Source organism: Triticum dicoccoides, chromosome 7A (assembly GCF_002162155.2).
Source record: "Triticum dicoccoides isolate Atlit2015 ecotype Zavitan chromosome 7A, WEW_v2.0, whole genome shotgun sequence".
NCBI classification, from domain to species: Eukaryota; Viridiplantae; Streptophyta; class Magnoliopsida; order Poales; family Poaceae; genus Triticum; species Triticum dicoccoides.
The window spans coordinates 90,577,516-90,591,298 of NC_041392.1; the positions used below are offsets into that span (position 1 = coordinate 90,577,516).

At 47.4% G+C, this 13,783-nt stretch overlaps 1 non-coding gene across 1 annotated transcript; it reads right to left on the minus strand.

The window, feature by feature from the left end:
• Window positions 1-12,933: 12,933 nt before the first annotated feature.
• On the minus strand, window positions 12,934-13,131 carry LOC119334773. The gene has a single exon (XR_005161536.1). It is a non-coding gene; the product is annotated as a U2 spliceosomal RNA (small nuclear RNA).
• Window positions 13,132-13,783: the final 652 nt, after the last annotated feature.

Here is a 13,783-nt window from a genome sequence, read left to right on the forward strand (position 1 = left end):
GGCGATGGCTGCGACAACGGCTTGGCGGCGGCGGCCGGCGAGGCGCGGGCGGCGGGGAGCGAAGGAGGCGGCGGCGGCTGCTACGGGCCACGGGGGCCGGCGCTGGGCCTGGCGGGCCCGCGCGGGTGGCGGCGCGGCGAAGTGGGGCGCTGCCACGTGGCGGCTCCCGGTTGGGGTGGCGGCGACGTCCGGCGCGGGGCGGACAATGTCCGGCCGCGCGGAGACGTTTTTTTAGGGTTTTGGGGAGGGGATCTGAGATTTTCGAGGACCACCTATTTATAAGCATAGAGGGAGCTAGGAGAGTCCAAATAAGGTGCGGTTTTCGGACACACGATCATGATCGAACGCTCTAGATGATGGAGAAGGCTTAGGTGGGTTTTGGTCCAAAATGGAGGGGTGTTGGGCTGCAACACACACGAGGCCTTTTCGGTTCCTCGGTTAACCGTTGGAGTATCAAACGAAGTCCAAATGATACGAAACTTGACAGGCGGTCTACCGGTAGTAAACCAAGGCCGCTTGACAAGTCTCGGTCCAATCCGGAAATCTTTAATCCCCACACACGAAAGAAAGGTAGAAATGACCACCGGAGGAGAACGAAGCGCCGGAATGCAAAACGGACAACGGGGAAAATGCTCGAATGCATGAGATGAACACGTATGCAAATGCAATGCACATGATGACATGATATGAGATGCATGACAATGATAACAACACACAGAGACAAAAACCCGAACCCGAGAAAATAAAATAACTTAACGCCGAAATGGCAAGAGTTGGAGTACAAATTGGGAAAGTTACATCCGGGGTGTTACAACACTCCACCACTACGAAAAGATCTCGTCCCGAGATCTAGGACTGAAAGAACGTCGGGTACTTAGAACAGAGGTGATCCTCGCGTTCCCAGGTAGCTTCACGGTCGGAATGGTGTGACCACTTGACTTTGAGAAATTTGATTGACTTATTGCGAGTCTTGCGTTCAGTCTCTTCAAGAATAGCAACTGGGTGCTCACGGTAAGAGAGATCTTCTTGGAGCTCAATGTCCTCGAAGTTGACGGTGCAGTCAGGAGTCTTGAAGCACTTTCGGAGCTGAGAGACATGGAACACGTCATGAACATTTGCAAAGTTTGAAGGAAGCTCGAGTTGATAGGCGAGGTCGCCTCTCTTGCTGACAATCTTGAAAGGTCCCACGTATCTGGGGGCAAGCTTCCCTTTGATACCGAAGTGACGAGTACCTTTCATAGGAGAGACGCGGAGGTAAACATGATCTCCGATCTCGAAAGCCAAATCACGGTGCTTACTATCATAGTAGCTCTTCTGACGGAATTGGGCTGCTTTGAGGTTATCACGAATGACTTTGCACATTTCCTCTGCCTCTGTGATTAAGTCATTACCAAAAGCTGACGTTCACCGGTTTTAGACCAGTTGAGAGGGGTACGGCACTTCCTGCCATACAGAATTTCAAAAGGGGCCTTGCCCGAACTTGCTTGAAAACTGTTGTTGTAGGAGAATTCAGCATAAGGAAGACAATCCTCCCACTTCATGCCGAAGGAGATCACACAAGCCCTGAGCATATCTTCAAGAATCTGGTTGACACGCTCGACTTGACCGCTAGTTTGAGGATGGAAAGTTGTGCTGAAGCGGATGTTGGTGCCCATGGCCTTCTAAAAAGAATGCCAAAACTTTGAGGTAAAGATGCTGCCACGGTCTAAAGAGATCACTTGTGGAATACCATGCAGAGAGACACTACGAGAGGTATAGAGTTCCGCCAATTGAGTTACAGTGATCGACTCTTTGATAGGCAGAAAGTGAGCCACTTTGGTGAGTTTGTCGATGACAACGAATATAGCATCATTGCCACGCTTGGACTTTAGAAACCCAGTCACGAAGTCCATTTCAATATGGTCAAACTTCCATTCTGGAATGGCAAGAGGTTGGAGGAGACCTGCTGGCCTTTGGTGTTCTGCCTTCACTCTTCTGCAGACATCACATTCATTCACGAATTGAGCAATCTCGCGCTTCATTCGAGTCCACCAGTAAGCCTGCTTAAGGTCCTGATACATCTTTGTGCTGCCAGGGTGGATGGAGAGGAGAGAATTGTGAGCCTCGTTCATGATCACTTTACGGAGGTCACCTTTAGGTACAACAATACGATCCTCGAAGAAGAGAGTATCCTTGTCATCAAGGCGGTAGCACTTGTACTTGGGTTGACTCTTGGCAATCCCAATCTTCACCTTTTTCACCATAGCATCAAGAAGTTGGGCTTGGCGAATCTGGTCTTCCAAGGTAGGGGAGACTTGAAGATTGGCGAGGAAACCTTGAGGAACAATTTGCAGGTTAAGTTTGCGGAAAGCTTCACAAAGCTCGGGTTGATAAGGCTTGAGAATAAGACTGTTGCAGTAAGCCTTTCTGCTCAATGCGTCAGCAATCACATTGTCCTTGCCTGGAGTATACTCGATACTCGGATTATACTCTTGAATCATTTCGACCCATCGAGTTTGCCTGAGGTTGAGATTAGGCTGAGTGAAGATGTACTTGAGACTCTTGTGATCAGTGAAAATGTCCATTTTTCTTTCCAATAGAAGATGTCTCCAAGTCAAAAGAGCATGCACAACTGCCGCCAACTCGAGATCATGAGTGGGGTAGTTCTTCTCATTAGGCTTCAACTGGCGAGAGGTATAAGCAACAACTTTCTTCTCTTGCATCAATACTGCGCCAAGACCTTGGAGAGAGGCATCACAAAAGACCTCGTACGGCTTGGATTCATCAGGCGGAGTCAGAACTGGAGCAGTGATCAATTTCTCTTTCAAAGTGTTGAAAGCAATGTCACACTCCGGAGCCCAAACGTACTTGACGTGCTTCTGGAGAAGATTTGAGAGAGGCTTCGCGATCTTAGAAAAGTTTTCAACGAATCTTCGACAATAGCTTGCGAGACCGAGGAAGCTATGGAGTTGCTTCATGTTCTGAGGAGGTTCCCAATTCACAATTGCAGACACCTTCTCAGGATTCACGGCAATGCCCTTGGCAGAGATGATATGACCAAGGTAAAGAACCTCATTGAGCCAAAATTCACACTTGGAGAACTTGGCGTAGAACTGATGTTCTCTGAGCTTATCGAGAACCAAACGCAAGTGCTTGGCATGATCTTCCTTGTTCTTCGAAAAAACCAGAATGTCGTCGAGATAGACCAAAACGAAGTCATTGGTGTAGGCGTTGAAGATTAAGTTCATCAGGCGAGAGAACGTCGGAGGAGCGTTGACGAGACCAAAAGACATGACAGTGTATTCATATGAACCATAGCTTGTCCTGAAAGCCGTCTTGGGAATATCTTGCTCACGGATTCGAATCTGATGATAGCACATACGGAGATCAAGCTTGGAGAATACTTGGGCACCTTTGAGTTGTTCGAACAGCTCATTGATGTTGGGAAGTGGGTATTTGTTCTTGATGGTCTTCTTGTTCAATGGACGGTAATCAACACAAAGTCGGTCCGTTCCATCCTTCTTCTTCACAAAAAGAACACCACAACCCCACGGAGAAGAACTAGGCCGGATGAGACCCATTTTCTCTTAAATATGGAGTTGCTTCTTCAGCTCCTTCAACTCTTCAGGTCCGAGCTTGTAAGGACGTTTGCACACAGGTTCCATGCCAGGCTCAAGATCAATAACAAATTCAACTGGCCGGTGCGGAGGCATTCCTGGAAGCTCTTCTAGAAAGACGTCTTGATATACGCAAACGACTGGAATTTGAGAGATGACATCGAGTTCACCCTTCTCATTGAGAGAAAACAGACGGATAGTGTCGTCATTCGCGGCAAAGACAATTACATCCTCAGACGAATGAGTCAATTGAATCTGTCTGGCTGCACAATCAAGCTGAGCCTTGTGCTTAGAAAGCCAATCCATTCCGAGAATAAGATCAATATCCGAGTTACCAAGAACCATTGGAGAAGGCAGAAACTTGAAATCACCCATCATGATAGAAACATCTGGGACTATTGAAGTAGCCCTCATAGACTTAGCCGGAGAAATCACTCCCATAGGTTTACCCAACATTTGTGAAACGAAGTCATGCTTGGAAACAAATGATCTTGACATGAAACAATGCGATGCACCCATGTCAAAAAGAACTTTTGCGGGAATAGAGTTAACTAGAAAGTTACCCATGATGACATCTGATGAGTCCTCTGCCTGAGCTGCATTCAGCAAGTTGACCTTGGCGTGCTTGGGGTTATGCTTGACCACAACTGTACTTGCCGATCTGACAGGAGGAGGAGGAGGAAGACGCCTCTGGTTGAAACACTTGTTGGCATAGTGACCCTTCTGTTGGCACTTGTTGCACGTGACCTCTGAAAGCGGACGGTGATACGGAGCACTCGATCTTGGAGGTTGAGACGAAGTCTTGTTCTGAAAGCCAGGGTTGGGTGGGTGGGAAGAACCACTGCCACCTTTGCTCTTCTGCTGATACGGCTGACGGAACGGAGGAGGGGGAAGCCAATACTTTTGCTGCTTGGCCACTTGAGTAGAGGAAGAAGGAGTAACATCTCTGACTCGCTTCTTGGAAGCATCACATCTCAACTGAGCAGCCTCTTGCTTCAATGCCATGTTGTAGAACTCATCGTATCTCAAGGGCTCAAAGAGAACAAGAGCGAGCTAAATTTCTTCTCTGAGACCACCCCTGAACTGGTATATCATGCTCTTCTCATCAGGGACGTCCTGCTTGGCAAAGCGGGCGAGCTTCTGGAACAACTTGTTATAGTCATAGACAGACAAAGAGTCTTGCTTCAGGTTACGAAATTCCTCACGCTTGCTTTCAACCACGCTCTAAGGGATATGATGAGCTCGGAAATCTTGACGGAATTTATTCCAAGTGATAACACATCCACCTCTGGAATCCTTGTACTGCTGGAACCATTCTGCAGCTTGATCTTTGAGTTGGAAGGAAGCGAACTTAACAAAGTCCTTAGGCCTGACGTTACTGCACTCGAAATGCTTGCACAGATTCACTAGCCAATCGTCAGCATCGGTTGCCTCAAGATAATTGCTGAAAGTCTTTGGCCCGTTAGCAAGGAACTGGTTGAGTGTAGCAAAGTGATTCTGATTGTTGCCTTGATTCCCTTGGTTGCCTTGATTGCGCTCTTGAAGAATTTACATGATCAACTGTGTGTTTGCATTGGTTGCGGCCATCACAGCTTGTCATGCCTCCGGAGGAGGTGGTGGTGATGGCGGATTAGGATTCGGAGTCGTGCGCGTTGGAGGAGACATCATGAAGAGGTTGACATCCATTAGCACATTGACAGACAAATATTGAAGCTGAATCCAACGGAATGAAAATTGCAACATATAGTCTTCACATCCGAACAAAATGAACGAATGCATTCCTCTTGAAATGGTCACATATCCATAAATTGAGAAGCCACGTAGAATTAAGGTAGAGAAATAAATCAACAAGGTACGGATCAGGAACGAATAATCGGTAAGAAATCCCAATCTCAAACCAATATCTGTGGAAGAAGAACTAGAGCTACAAGAATTCCCACCTATGAAACTCCCGAATCTTTCTGGTTATGCAATCAGGTGTTGGGGATACAGGGGAAGCATAATATCTCACCCAAACTAGCAAATCCTACATCCAGCTGTATCCATCCTTCAACACATAACCAAGAAACCTTCGGAAACCATCTACCTCAACCTTCAAAAAGCATCCGTTATACAAGTTATGGCGATACTCCCGAACTCCCGCCCCAGTACTGGGTGGCGTCGAGGTTATCTCACCAACGAACTGCATAAAAGAGATTTTCGATGTCGGCGTACTAAACTCAGGTATTCCAGAACTGCAACGATAAAATTATGACGACAACACCTCAGAGCTCAACTTCCCGGGGCACTTCCACAAAACCCCTGACAGGAGGCACCAAGACAATGTTCTCATCATAAAACCATCGGAACGATTCCAAGATACCCGCGTGATCCTAATTTTTTTTTAGTGAAATTTGAGAAGAGAAGAGTCAAAACTCTACGTCAGGATGCCTTACCAGAGCGATGAGGAGACTGGGAAGTAAAAATAATTCCTAAACTCTCCGATATATAATTCCTAAATGACTCAAATCATTTTTCTAGACTATATCTCCTAAGGTCGGGGAAGGCTCTGATTACCAACTTGTAACACCCTCGATGCGACTATATCTCCCACGTGTCGAGGCACGACTTAGAGGCATAATCGCATTGAAAGCATATGTCGCAAGTTAGACAATCTTCACAATATCCCATGTAATATGAGAATAAAAGGGGAGATAATATAGTTGGCTTACACTCGCCACGTCAATCAAGTACATAAATAACATTACATCAACCAAACACTCATGGCCCGACTACGACGCCAAAATAAAAGATAACCCAACATGCGACACAGTCCCAATCACCCCCAACTGGGCACCACTACTAATCATCAGGAAAAGAAACATAGTAACGTTGAGAGTCTTCGTCGAACTCCCACTTGAGCTCAAGCGCGTCACCTGGAGCGGTATCATCGGGCCCTGCATCTGGTGTAATAGTAATCTGTGAGCCACAGGGACTCAGCAATCTCGCACCCTCGCGATCAAGACTATTTAAGCTTATAGGTAAGGCAAGGTAAATATAAGTGGAGCTGCAGCAAGCGACTAGCAAAATATGGTGGCTAACTTATTCGCAAAAGAGAGCGAGAAGAGGAGGCAAAGCGCGAGCGAGAAACTAGAGAACAACTTGCGCAAACATTACTCCAACACCGTGTCCACTTCCCGAACTCCGCCGAGAAGAGGCCATCACGGTAACACACTCACTTGAGTCATTTTAATTAAGTTAAGGTTCAAGTTATCTACAACCGGACATTAACAAATTCCCATCTGCCCATAACCATGGGCACGGCTTTCGAAAGTTCAAATCCCTGCAGGGGAGTCCCAACTTAGCCCATGACAAGCTCTCACGGTCAATGAAGGAATAGACCTCCTCCCAAAACGTTCCGATCAGACTCGGTATCTCGGTACTTCAAGACAACTCCGACAATGGTAAAACAAGTCCAGCAACACCCCCCGCTGTGCTGACAAATCCCGATAGGAGCTGCACATATCTCGTTCTCAGGGCACACCGGATAAGCTAAGCGTACGGGAGCCAACATAACCCAAGTTGCCAAGGGACGACCCCGCACGGTGCTCTAGGTTGGACCAACACTCAGAGGAGCACTGGCCCAGGGGGGGGGGGGTTAAAATAAAATGACCCTTGAGTCCGCGAAACCCAAGGGAAAAGGCTAGGTGGGAAATGGTAAAACCAAGGTTGGGCATTGCTGGAAGAGTTTTATTCAAAACGGACTGTCAAGGGGTTCCCATTATAACCCAACCGCGTAAGGAACGCAAAATCCGGGAACATAACACCGATATGACGGAAACTAGGGCGGCAAGAGTGGAACAAAACATTAGGCGAGAGACCGAGCCTTCCACCCTTTACCAAGTATATAGATGCATTAAGATAACATGGCAATATAATGATATCCCAACAAGTAAATAAAAGTTCCAACAAGGAACGGCCTCCAATCTTCACATGCAACTAGCAACGCTATAAGAGGGGATGAGCAAAGTGGTAACATGGCTAATCAACGGTTTGCTAGGACATGGTGGGTTAGAGGTTTGACATGGCAATTGGGAGGCTGGAAAGCAAGTGGTAGGCATCGAAGCATTGGCATAGCAAAAGCGAGCAATCTAGCATAGCAAAGATAGTAGTGATTTCGAGGGTATGATCATCTTGCCTGCAAAGTTGCCAGAGTTGATTGGATCCTCGAAATCAAACTCAACGGGCTCCTCGTTAGCGAACTCGTCTCCCGGCTCTACCCAAACAAGACAAACAAGCAACAAGGACACAATCAACCACGTGCAAGATCTCAAACAATATGATGCAATGATGATATGCTATGCGGGATGCGATGCGGGATGCATATGCAAGATGTGACAGGAAATGCAAGAACCTGGCCTCAACTTGGAAATCCAAGTGTGCCACTGGAAAGATGAGACGAAATCGCTTGAAAACGATATAAAGATCATCGGAATCGAAGTTACGGTTTGGAAATGGCAAGCGATTCAAATATGACACCGGTCTGCGATTTACAGCAAGTAGCCATCTAAATGCAAAGAGATGAACATGCTACAGCACCCAAACATGACAACAAAAATGAGATAAACAGCTCAAGGACTTAGTGGAATTGCTAAGTCCCTGAAAACAGAATTAACAAGTGCACCACTTTGCAAGCTTGTGCTAGTCACCACACACATCACAAAAATACATGGGTTGCACCTCTGGAAAGATGGCAAAACCCTTAACAAAACATATATAGAACTCATGGGCATAGCATGCACACAATAATCATGGCAAAAATGACAAAAACCTAAACGGAGCAGCAGATCTGACAATTATCTCAAGTAGCCCTCTTCTAACAGCATTTCGGGCATCAAGATGAACTCAAATGAAAATGATGCAATGGAATGAAATGATGTACTCTCTGAGATGAACATTTTGATATACTATATGTATGAATCGGAGCTACGGGTGCAAAGTTACGAGGCTATGAACATGGGCACATGGATCTGAAAATTCCGAGGACTTAGTACAAAAATCAACCTCCGGGAAAAGTGGATCTCGCGGATCGGGACGGAGCGGTGCGGGGACGGGCGAGGGCGTTTGGATCGGGAACCGGTGGATCTGGTCCCGATCCGGATCCGGCCGAAATCTCGCCGGAGTTCGCCTGGGAGGTGACCGGAGATGGTGATGGAGACGGCCGGCGAGCGAGGCGAGCGGGGCAGCGGCCGAAGCCACGCAGGGCGGCGGCGCGGTGAGCACCGGGCGGCGAGGCAGGCCGCGGCGGGGCGGCTCGGTCTGGCGATGGCGGCGACGGCGGCTTGGCGGCGGCGGCCGGCGAGGCGCGGGCGGCGGGGAGCGAAGGAGGCGGCGGCTGCTACGGGCCGCGGGGGCCAGCGCTGGGCCTGGCGGGCCTGCGCGGGTGGCGGCGCGGCGAAGTGGGGCGCTGCCACGTGGCGGCTCCCGGTTGGGGCGGCGGCGACATCCGGCGTGGGGCGGACAATGTCCGGCCCGCGGAGACGATTTTTTTAGGGTTTCAGGGAGGGGATCCGAGATTTTCGAGGAGGACCTATTTATAGGCATAGAGGGAGCTAGGAGAGTCCAAATGAGGTGCGGTTTTCGGCCACACGATCGTGATCGAACGCTCTAGATGATGGAGAAGGCTTAGGTGGGTTTTGGGCCAAAATGGAGGGGTGTTGGGCTGCAACACACACGAGGCCTTTTCGGTTCCTCGGTTAACCGTTGGAGTATCAAACGAAGTCCAAATGATACGAAACTTGACAGGCGGTCTACCGGTAGTAAACCAAGGCCGCTTGGCAAGTCTCGGTCAAATCCAGAAATGTTTAATCCCCACACACGAAAGAAAGGTAGAAATGACCACCGGAGGAGAATGAAGCGCCGGAATGCAAAACGGACAACGGGGAAAATGCTCGAATGCATGAGATGAACACGTATGCAAATGCAATGCACATGATGATATGATATGAGATACATGACAACGATAACAACACACGGAGACAAAGACCCAAACCCGAGAAAATAAAATAACTTAACGCCGAAACGGCAAGAGTTGGAGTACAAATTGGGAAAGTTACATCCGGGGTGTTACAGTGGTGCATCGCCCTTCTTTCGCTGCGTGGTCGTCCTCTTCGGAGCTCGTAGTTGTCTACTGCCGGCTCGGGCTAGGCCCGGTTCAAATGAGGTGTTGTGTGGGCAGGATGGATGCAGTCGAATTTGGACTGTGGTGCCATAGATCTGGAGAGGGGCGGCAGTGGGGTGCCATGGCCCTTTATGTGGTTCCGTCTTGATCAGCATGCCATAAGATGGATTGTTCGGCTACAGCGAGATGGACGGCGAAATTGCTCGGATTTTTGTCAGGCTGACGATGACGACACCTTTGGGCGTCGCATACCTTGTTGAAGGTGTCGTCGATGTCGTTCTTGCCTACCTGACTGCTGGTCTGGGGAAACCCGAGATCCAGGTGATCTTGAATCATAATGATGACATCAATGATGTCGTTTTTCTCTCTTGGGAGCATTGTTTTGGAGCTGCATCGGTTAGGGTACAGTGGATGGTGGCATGTACACATTATGGTGGACGCTTCCATGTCTAATCGGTGCCATGTTTTGGGTGGTTGAGGCATCGAGATGGAGCGTGGCGGTGGGTGGCGGCAATCCTTTGTTGAGACCGACGTTAATCGCAATTTATGGGTCATAGTCGCTGCTTTGGCAGGATAGTGACATCATAATCATGCAATTTCTTACTAACAAAAGTAAAGAAAGAACCTAGCAGTCAATATCAAATCATACATCATTCTCTCAAGCAATTCCAAACCAAGAAAGCAAAAGGGAAAAGAATACCTTGCGGGCATGTCATCAAGCACATCGGCCTCGCCCATGGTCTTGTTCGAATCCAGGTTGTGCTCGGTCGTCGGAGGTGAAGGAGGTGGCAGCGCGGCTCCAGCAGGTCGTGTACTAGTCATCATCGCCCCGAGAGGTTGAAGTGGAAGCTTAGGGGAGCCCGCAACCTCCTCCTTCATCGCCGCCACCATGTTGTCTATCGCCTTGGAAGACAGCCGAAGGTCCCGTTTGACGGTCGGCGTCGGCAAGGGTGGTTGGCTCGTCATGACGGCTCGAGTGGCGACAGCCGCCAGTGATGAACCACTGTCAATGAGGTCCTTGCCTTTTGCCGCCATTTCGCTGCTAGCATTGCCGAATTCGCATGCCGACAAGGGCGCCTAGGTGCGACGTGGATGGGTTATAAGTTCTGCCGGTCATCGGGGATGGGGACCGCGGCGACAGGGTGAAGAGCGGTGGCGTAGGGGTTGTGCGGGAAAGCTGCGAGCAATCGTGAGGGGGTGGCTTTTCCTAATAATCCTGGTGGCTAGACTAAAAGTGAGCGAGTGGGAGGAGGTATGGAAGGGGAGCCATTTTTAGGCAAAAAAGGGCCATATAAGGAATTTGTTAGATACCCCTTAATCCCCTAAAACCAACTTTTTCCTATCAAATATAACTTATAAGGGATCCACAAGAGATGCCCTTGTAACGTGCTCTAGAATTTGTCCCATTTTGTGTGTTTGTAGATGCTTCGCTAGCATTATCTTATGATTAAGCATACATTCTTAGCAGTAATGAAATTGAAGCGTTTCATTATGAGCAATTGCTATTATGTACCTGTCTGTCTGTAGCATGGCTTGAAAATCTCTTCCCTGGACAGGCAAAAAGTTCTGAATTTCACTAGATCGCCCACAAGAAGAAACCCAGGCAGTAGGTATATCTGTGCTTCATTAGTAGAACTATTGTCCAACTAGTATAACTGTATAAGGTTGAATTATCTCGACATTGCTTGTGCCTGTCAATAAGATTGTTGAGGTTAAGCATTTACTATTACATGGCCAAAAGCCAGAATGGTGTGTTGAACCTGCAAATCTGGAAAATCGGTAGTTTGGAAAACCAATTAGTAGAAGTAATTAGGGTGAATGACCGTGTGTGTCTCTCAGACCCGCACCTCTTATTTACAGTGCTAAAATTACATACTTGGTTAGACTTACTTGGACTATATTAGGAATTCAGACATCCCCTTTCAAGATGGGCCGAAGATATCGATTTGTCCCATCTTGTTATATTATAATAGCACCCTCTAGTACCTACCCTTTTGGTTTAATAGTCAGGTAACTGCTCGCCTACTCGAGACATACTCCAACTTTTTTTTTTGAGGGGAGACATTCCATTTTTAGCACCCTACTCGTCACTTTCTCCTTGATGAAAAACTTATAGGCTTGCAGTCACAATGCATTGCCAAAGAGTCATTCCCCAACACTGAAAGCTGACAGTAGAGCGACCATTTTTCACACAACCTCAATTCAGTTGCTCTATGCTCTGCCTGTGTAGTAGACGGAGCTACAATTGGTCGGTACAACTCCATATCACAAGATATTTCCCACGAAGATGTTGATTACCTTGTCAGCAGACCACTTGCCCAATCTGCGTCTCAATATCCTTGTACACTCGATCTTCTGTTTTCGAACTGTAAATCCTTTGCCAAGAAGGGTACTCTTTAAATACCTCTGGTTCCAGTACACAACCCTAGAGAACACCTGTGTTGTGACACTATGTCAAGATTGACCGGTGATGTCGACCTACTGCATCCTCTAGAATTTCTACACCTAGGTCATTGATATTTTCCATATCACAAGATTGGCTTAAGGCTTGGTGTACCAGTCATGGTTCTCCGAAAAATTAATACGACCACTGTTTGGGTTTGCAACTGAACTCGCTTGCTACTCGCAAGCCTGGGTGGACTCGGTGCTGGAAGAGAAATCATTGCCGGTTCAAATAAGGTCAGCCTGTCTGTATTCCTTGGATTGTTCTGAGTTCAGCGGGTTGTAAGTGGCCATTTACGCTGCTACACCATCGTACGACCTTCAAAAGAGGGTACCCGACACAAGTAGGAGACATGGAATATAGTGTACAGAGTGATCGTCGAATCCCTGTAGCCCCTGGTGAATCTTCTTGCAGGGTAGAAGGTACAGCCATTCCCCAACTGTATTTTTTTCTGTCTTGTGATTCATTAACCTTTATTCATGACGCCGGCCCATTTACTTCTCTGAGGGAAACAAATATATTACCACCGTCCCAAATTAGATCCAAGAAAATAGAGCGAGCGGCGCACTTTTCTTACCTTTGCTGCATCATAGCCACGTTCAGGAACTCAGTGACTGCCGGAATGGCGATTTTAGTTGCAATGCTTGCATTGGTCAACCAGGCATTTTAGGCTTTTGTACAGCAAGATTATGACCAAGTTTTTAGAGGAATTTAAACTTTCAAATTAGTTTTGGTTGGGGTGCGCCTGCCTGGGCTGTAGTGCAACGCCCAGGCGACACACGAGGGCCCCCTAGTGGCAAGCCACTGTGGTGGACCCTCCTCCACAAAAAATAAATTTAATATCGTTGTGGGCACATGGCCCACATATCAGATATTAAACTGATAAGAACAGATACTACATTTGATCTTAGCCAAAAGGCCGAGAAAGGTATGATTTGCAGCGTCCCCCTCCCCCTGCTCTTATAGCTTTGTCCACCGTCTCTCCGCTCTCGGCCAGCGAGGTGGTACTAAACGAAACGAAAGAACGGAGAGAGTCCCTGCTGCTCTCGGGCGAACAGCCTATGCGCCCCTCGTTCGTTTGGGCTTCATCTGGCCCGGTAAGAACACCACGGCAGCAATGCTTCTACGGCCCAGTATTAAACATCCCGTGGCAAATTGCCGTTGGGCCAGCCCATTTAGTGAATAAAGAACGTGCACTGGACGCCAGTTTTGGCGACCTTTTTCCTGTCCGGTTTTGGCAACCTTCCAGAAGGTTCCTGAACCCTTTTTTACTGGTTTTATTTTAGTTTTTAAATTAATTTCTTCCTTTTTTACCTTTACTCTTTTTCCTCTTTCTTTTTTCTTTTATTTTCATTTTCTCTTTACTTTGACGAATTTATGTTTCTTTTTTCTAAAAAATGTGTTTGGAATTTCTAAATTTCTTACAATTTTCAAAATTTGTTCAGAAATTCAAAAAATGTTTGTCGTATTCGAAATTTTGTTTAGAAATTCGAAAAATGTTTCCTTTCTAAAAAACTGTTCACAATTTAAAAAAAATCGAAATTTCATAATTTTTTAGAAAATTTAAAAATTGATCCCGATTTT